The 7388-nt window shown below is 44.7% G+C and overlaps 1 pseudogene; it reads left to right on the forward strand.

Annotated features, from left to right (window-relative positions):
- Positions 1–794: 794 nt before the first annotated feature.
- Positions 795–3045, forward strand: LOC136501645 (uncharacterized; annotated as a pseudogene).
- Positions 3046–7388: the final 4343 nt, after the last annotated feature.

Below are 7388 nucleotides of genomic sequence, written 5' to 3' on the forward strand. Positions count from 1 at the left end.
GGCCTTGCGGGGTTGCCTTGTCGCTTGATGCGTGGCTTTCGGTTAATAGAATAGATCAGTTCCACGGGCACCAGTAACAACCAAGCATCGGTGGACACCGTCGTATCCTTCGACAAGTGCACACGAGATAATTAGGCCCGCACACGAGATAATTAGGCCCGCACACGAGATAATTAGGCCCTGTTTGGTTTTTATAAGTCAGGTGACTTATTAAGTTAGGTGATTTATTAAGTCAGGTAACTGAAAATCAGTGACTTATAAGTCATGCCTGTTTGGTTGTAGATGACTTATAAGCTCATGTCTGTTAAGTCAAAGGTGTGGGCCCCACGCGAAAAACGGTGGCTTATAAATTTTAAGCAGAGGTGAATCAGCTTATTTCTTATAAAGAGGAGTGACTTATAAGTTAGTGGTGTTTGACAAAATCAATCACTTATTTCACTTTTTAACTTATAAATAGATGACTTATTTGAAATCAAACATGCCCTTAAAAAGGCAGGCCTTAGAGCGACGAGGTGCATCACAATAACGCATCACAAATTAATACTTCTACTGATGATAAGTGCCTGCAGCCTGAGTGTGCTTGACGAATAAATAAATGCAGGCGTCGTGTAAACATGCCACATTGCCACTGCTGGTCCACCATTGTCTACGCGCTGGCCGCTGGGCTCCACGTCACGCGTGTGACATCCAATACGTGGAGAGTCCGATGATTGCCCTCTCCCCTCGCTCCTTAGGTAGTGTGTATATATATACTGTTTTTGTTATATTACACCTAGGTGCAATCTAGGTAGAGAATGCACCTAAGTTAACCGGCCTAACTAATCCGCTAATCAGACACGCCACACACCTCTATTCTCTCCCACGCCAACACCGCCCCACCAGGCCGCGAGGCAGGCACACAGCGAGCGTGCGAACGAGGGAGACATGGCCCACTCGCGGTCGGGATCGCACGCGGCGGCGCCGTCTACCACGGACGAGGCCTTCACTGACGCGGGGGCGGAGGACGTCGGCGACTCGAAGCTCTCCGTGCTCCTCCTCAGTACGATCACGTCCCCCCGCCCCCCCCCCCCCCCTAAAAACCCAAGGCTCTCATCCTCTTGCTCGCTCCTCTGGTTTGCTCGGCGCGATCCCCATTCCCGCAGCCCCGCTTCTGCTTAGTTCATCGCGATGCTGGATTTGTTTGTTGCTCGTCTCGGCGCGATTTTGGGACCCAGATTGGTGGTTGCTGATGTGGATTTTTCAAGTTCATGCTTCCTTTGAGGAATGTTTGCTGCTGGGGTGCGGGGATTAATCCCCCGTGGCGTCGCGTTGCTTGATTTTGCACGAGCCTGTCGTTTGCATAGAAGCACGAGCAATTTGGTACCCATCCACTCGATTCTTCTCGAGTTTGATCGTTTCCCCCATTGCGTTCCTATTTGATGCGTTGTTTCGGGTTATGCCGTCTTCAATTTACTCGGCAAGTCCCATAAAAAATTACTCAGTAATATCTTAATTTCCGTCTCCAGATTTACTAAAAGCCAAGCGAAATTTTCTGTGGAGAACACCTCTGTCGTTCCGTAGATCACTTGTTAGATCCCAAATACTCGCACACTATGATTCGCATGTGCACACACGGCCACGGGTAGCCTGAACTGATTATTTGCGAGCAAGCCAGCAGTGGAAACTTGCATCTGAATTGTTTGTTCAATTTGGTGCTGCTCAACTAGTCGAGTGAACGCGATTTGGACCAGTAATTTTTGAAATTTTGGTGCCGTTTTGTGCGGGATAACTCGATTTTGGGGTCGGAATCAAGCCCCGGACTCGTGGCTTTGGACCGTGGATTTGGACCAGGCCATTGGTTGCGTAGAATCGTGTCCCATTTTACAGAAATCCAAGCGAAATTCCATCTAGAAATCGCCTCTATTGGGTTGCTAGGTTGCTAAATTCTATGCACCCGCACTACTGAGTTACTACTGATGGTTCGCCCGTGCACACCTGAATTTGCTTGCAAACCAAGAAGAATTCCTGGCACCTGTGCATTATTATTTGTGCTGCCAACTAACGCGTGTTTGAACTGTTTTTGCGTTGCGTAGACGTGTCGCAGCAGGTGCAGAGCGGTCTCTAGAACATGCTCAAGATGAGCAGGTGAGCATCGGTCACACCTGTGCAATTGCACCGTGATTCCGGGTTTAACGATTAATCCTTGCAAAAACCAATGTGCTCGATCGGCCTGATTCTGACGCTGTTGTTCTGTACCCCTGTGACCAAGGGCAGCGAGATCGAGCATTGCGATGGCAATATCCAGGCGGAGGTGGAGCGCGTCAGGGACGCCATGGCAGAGAAGGGCTGGGCGCTGGACGACGACAGGGAGAGGGTCCAGAAGGCCGCCCTCGCCGTGCTCGACATCCTCAGCAGAAGCCGCGGCGACGTCTGAACGGATGAGCGCGACAGACCAGACACAGTTCGTGCAAGATTCCACCTCCATCTGAGAATGCCGTCGCCAGTGTGCTGTTACTGTTATCCCTCGTAGTAGTCACAGACTGATGATGGTGGTGGTAGTAGTTTTGGCTCCGTGCAGGTTAGGCTGTTGCTTGGTGGAATGGAAGGACTATGTAGTTTCATGGTTGCCCCTTGCACTGCTGGAACAGAGGAGTTTTTTTATCTGGAACAGAGGCAACCAGTTAAGGGCCCCGGTTGCAACTGGCACCAGTTGCAATCAGATAAGTGCCCTTGTTGCATTTAGCTCTAGTTGCAACTGGCCCAGTGCTTTGGTTGTAATAAGTAAATGATCCCAATTGCAATTGGCTCTAGTTGCAATAAGATAAGTGCGCCGGTTGCAATTAGCACTAGTTACAATCAGTTAAGTGTCCCGGTTGCACTCTAGTGTGATTGTAATTAGGTTATTGTCCTAGTTGCAACCGGAGGATGCTACTAGTTGCAACTGCTCGAATTTGTGACTAGATTAGTGCTCTAGTTGCAATTATGTGACATGTGCACGTCTTTCTTATGTGGTTGTAACCAGGTTATTGTCCTAGTTGCAATGGGAAGATGTGACATGTTGCAATTGTTTCCGGTTGTAACTTGATTATAGTACCCAACAAAATTTCTTCTGGGCACATCCAGAGCCAACCCAAACATCTGCCTATGAGCAAGCAGCTTTACAAACAATTTCATGCCAGCGTCGTCCGGTGCACAAGGAATGAAGGAACGTGAGCTACTGAGCCAACCTGACACAGTTCATTGAAAATGTTTCTGCTTGTTTACTGCACATGGGTTAGTGTCGTGGCAAGGAGCGGCGGCAATATTTTCTACTTTTCTTTCTTTGAAGGGAGTGGTGAAAATATATGGTGAAACTATATCAAAAATTGAGAAAGAAAATGCTAAAGCCAAACGATGCATTCTTACATTGAAGAGAACAAATCAATGAAAAGATCATGCGCATGCACATTGTGCATAGGTCCGTGGGATCAATTGCTTCTTTTTCTTATTCCTTGATGAAGCAAACGGAAGTGCAGTACAAGTAATAATGGGATGAAATAATTAATTAACAGCTTGGTGCAGGCACGGCAGCATGGCAGGACGACCAACATGTAATTGGTTGCAATCTATCTGTTCTGCGCATGGGCCACGAGGCCATCCCTGACAACATGTAATGTAATTGTGTTGCTTGCAACTCAAAATACAACTTAGTTGCAATTACATACTTTAATTTTTTTTTCAACAAAGATAGCCTTCATAGATCTCATTTTGTTAAGCACATTTTTTCGAAGAACCTACTTCAAACGAATTCAAAAATGGCTCAGTGGTTTAGGAGATATCACATTTTTTCTAATCGAATCAAGAAAAGATTCCATCCATGCATGCTGGGTTGACCTATGAGGTGGCATCATGTGGTTGGTTGTGTCCATTTAATTTTGCATGCACGAACGCAGGTTTGGTAAGAAAATGTGGGGAGGGTCCTGCGGGCGTGCGCTGGCGCGTGGAGTGCAGGGTTAGAGAGGGTCTGTGCACTCGTTGCATGGAATACAACTGGCTTATCACACGAGTCACAACTGGTCTACCATCAGAGTTGCAATTTGTGTACGACTGAAGTTGCAATCGGCTAACGGGCTAAGTTAGAACTGGTATACAAACGGAGCTGCAACCAGCCGTCCAGGCTAGTTGCAACTGGCCTACCACCAAGGTTTCGATTTGTGTATGACTGAAGTTTCAATCGGTTGATGGGCTGAGTTAAAACTGGTATACAAACGGTGCTGCCACCAGCCATCCAGGGTAGTAGCAACTGGCCTACCCAACCAGAATGCAACTGGCCTACAACAAAGGTTGCAATTTGTGTACGACGGAAGTTGCAATCGGTTGAAGGGATGAGTTACAGCTGGTATATAAACGGTGCTATAACCAGTCGATCAGTGCAGTCGCAACTAGCATACCCAACCAGAATGCAACTGGCCTATCGCACGAGTTCTAACCAACCAGGATGCATGCACCTGAGACAACCAATAGCTAATTTGCTACTTCTCACCACTCATGGTTAGTCACGTGCAACAAAGATAACTAGCAGTCTGCATGCATGCTGGATGGAATCTTTTGTGAGTTTGATTCTTTGAAATACATTTCCTCCTAAACCATAACCCCGATTAACAAACCGTTTGCTGCATCTTATTCAAAAAAATGTGCTTAACAGAACTAGATCCAATATGGATATATTTTATTATTTTTGCATGAGTTGCATATCTGTGTATTATTGATTGCAACTCTGTGTACTACCGAGTTGAAAACTAGTTATAAGTCTGTGTATTGTTTACATCTGGTCACAATAATCATATCAAGTTACAATCATACCTTGTTGCAACCAGAGTACCAATCGTGTTGCAACTGAGCAGTAACTAGCTACAATCAGTAGTAACTGGTTGCAAGTGGGTAGTAACTGGTTGCAATTCTATTCAGTAGGAAGCACATCTGGTTTCAATTAACCGGGTTGCAAATGAGTAATAACTAATTGCAACTAAAGGAAAAGGGTTACATTAGGTTATAACTACTTGCAACCAGTGCTAAATAGGTCACAACCAAGTTGCAATTGTGTTGCAGATGTGCTTGCGACTCATTGTACAACTTAGTTGCAATTACATACTTTATTTTTTTTAACAAATATAGCCTTCATGGATCTCATTTTGTTAAGCACATTTTTCGAAAAACCTACTTCGATTTAGGAGATATCACATTTTTTTGAATCGAATCAAGAAAAGATTCCATTCATGCATGCTTCCTGGTGGGTGGGTTGACCTGTGAGGTGGCATCACATGGTTGGTTGTGTCCATTTAATTTTGCATGCACAAGCGTAGGTTTGGCAAGAAAATGTGGGGAGGGTCCTGCAGGCATACGCTGGTGCGTGGACCGCAGGGTTAGAGAGGGTATGTGCACTCAGTTGCACGGAATGCAACTGGCCTACCACACGAGTCGTAACTGGTCTACCACTAGAGTTGCGATTTATGTACGACTGAAGTTGCAATCGGCTGACGGGCTGAGTTGGAACTGGTATAGAAATGGAGCTGCAACCAGCTGTCCAGGGCAGTTGCAACTGGCCTATCACCAAGGTTGCAAGTTGTGTACGACGAAAGTTGCAATCGGTTCAAGGGATGAGTTGCAACTGGTATACAAACGATGATGCAACCAGCCATCTAGAGGAGTCGCAACTGACTACCCAACATGAATGCAAGGAGCCTAAGAAGACACCCAGAATTGTGTCCCTATCGTCAGAATCATACAATCGTCATGTCCGTTATGGTGCAACTCTAGCTGTTGTAATCTCCTGTGCTTGAACAGGATTGAGTGAAGCCATCTCCTTGCTGGAGCCTCTTACATCATACGTCATTGACTTTGTATGCCAAGGTGCTCTGATTGCCATGGCAATGGTGATGATCCAGACCAATGAATCTAGTACCAACAAGAAAATAACTAGGTTAGCCACGTGCAACAAAAAACTGCCAGCATGCATGCATGGAATCTTTGGTTGGTTTGAATTTTTGGAACATTTTTTCTCCAAAACCGTAACTCTGATTGACATACCGTTTGTTGTGTTGTACTCAGAAAAATATGCTTAGCAAAACTAGATCTAATATGTGTATATTTTTTTTATCTTTTAAACGAGTTGCATATCTGTGTACTAGCGATTGCAACTTTGTCTACTACTGAGTTGCAACTAGTTATAACTCGGTGTATTATTTGCATCTGCTCACTATAATCACATCAAGTTGCAATTATATCTGGTTGCATCTGCTCACTATTCAGTAGGAGTTGCAAGCATATCTGGTTGCAATCAGTGTAGTAATTGTGTTGCAACAGAGTAGTGACTAATTGCAACTAGAAGTAATCGGGTTACACTAGGTTATAACTAGTTGCAAGCAATGCTACTTAGGCTACAACCCAGATGCAATTATGTTGTAGTTGTGCTTGCAACTCACGCTATAACACAGATGCAACTACATACTTTAAAAAAAACTTCGTCAAATATAGCCTTCACGGATCTCGTTTTGTTAAGCATATTTTTTTCCAACAACCTAGTTCAAAAGGATTTAAAATTGGATCTGTCATTTATGAGATATCGCATTTTTTCGTTTCGAATTAAGAAAAGATTCCCTGCATGCATGCTTCCTGATTGGTGGGTTAACCTGTGATGTGGCATCACATGGTTGGTTGCCTCCATCTATTTTTTGCATGCACGAACGTAAACTTTGTTAATGCGAGGACCAACTGCTGTGCGGTACACGTGGAGTCTGGTCCGGGCCGGTACGTCTCTCGCTCGTCGCTCGCGCTCGCCGTCGGAGAGCATTTGCTGCCCAGAATGCACCCTATGTGCATTTTAGCCTTGTCCTATATATATAGGGAGAATATATTCAGTAGCCAGCTACAAAATAAGTTATTCTGTAGCCACCTCTATTTACGATAATTTTATATACTAATTTACGATAATGTTAATATATATTTACGATAGTTGGGTTACTATAACACATGGGGATATTTACCATAATGTTATAGTAAACCACTTAGCAATGAGTTTCTATAATCTCGTAAATTAACATAGTAATTATTGTAATTTAAAGTGGCTACGGAATAAGTTATTTTGTAGGACAGATGATAATTTGGTCGATCAGCTCGTTCATTACTGGTGCCATGCATACAGTACGTAGCTCACACGCATAGATCAGCAGGGGTCTCACACGTGCCCTCATTCGATCAGCGCACACACACTCCCAATCCAGCTCAAGCGTGCGTAACGGGAAAAAAAATGACATCCAACCTAGAAGAAACTAGGTAATTTTTCATTAAGAAAAAAAAGACACCCAAATTCAGTTCAAGATGAGATTTGTTGGGTGCATTGCCACACCTCTCAACCAACCAGTTGAGCTGGC

The sequence above is a fragment of the Miscanthus floridulus genome, chromosome 13 (assembly GCF_019320115.1).
Source record: "Miscanthus floridulus cultivar M001 chromosome 13, ASM1932011v1, whole genome shotgun sequence".
Classification (NCBI taxonomy): Eukaryota; Viridiplantae; Streptophyta; class Magnoliopsida; order Poales; family Poaceae; genus Miscanthus; species Miscanthus floridulus.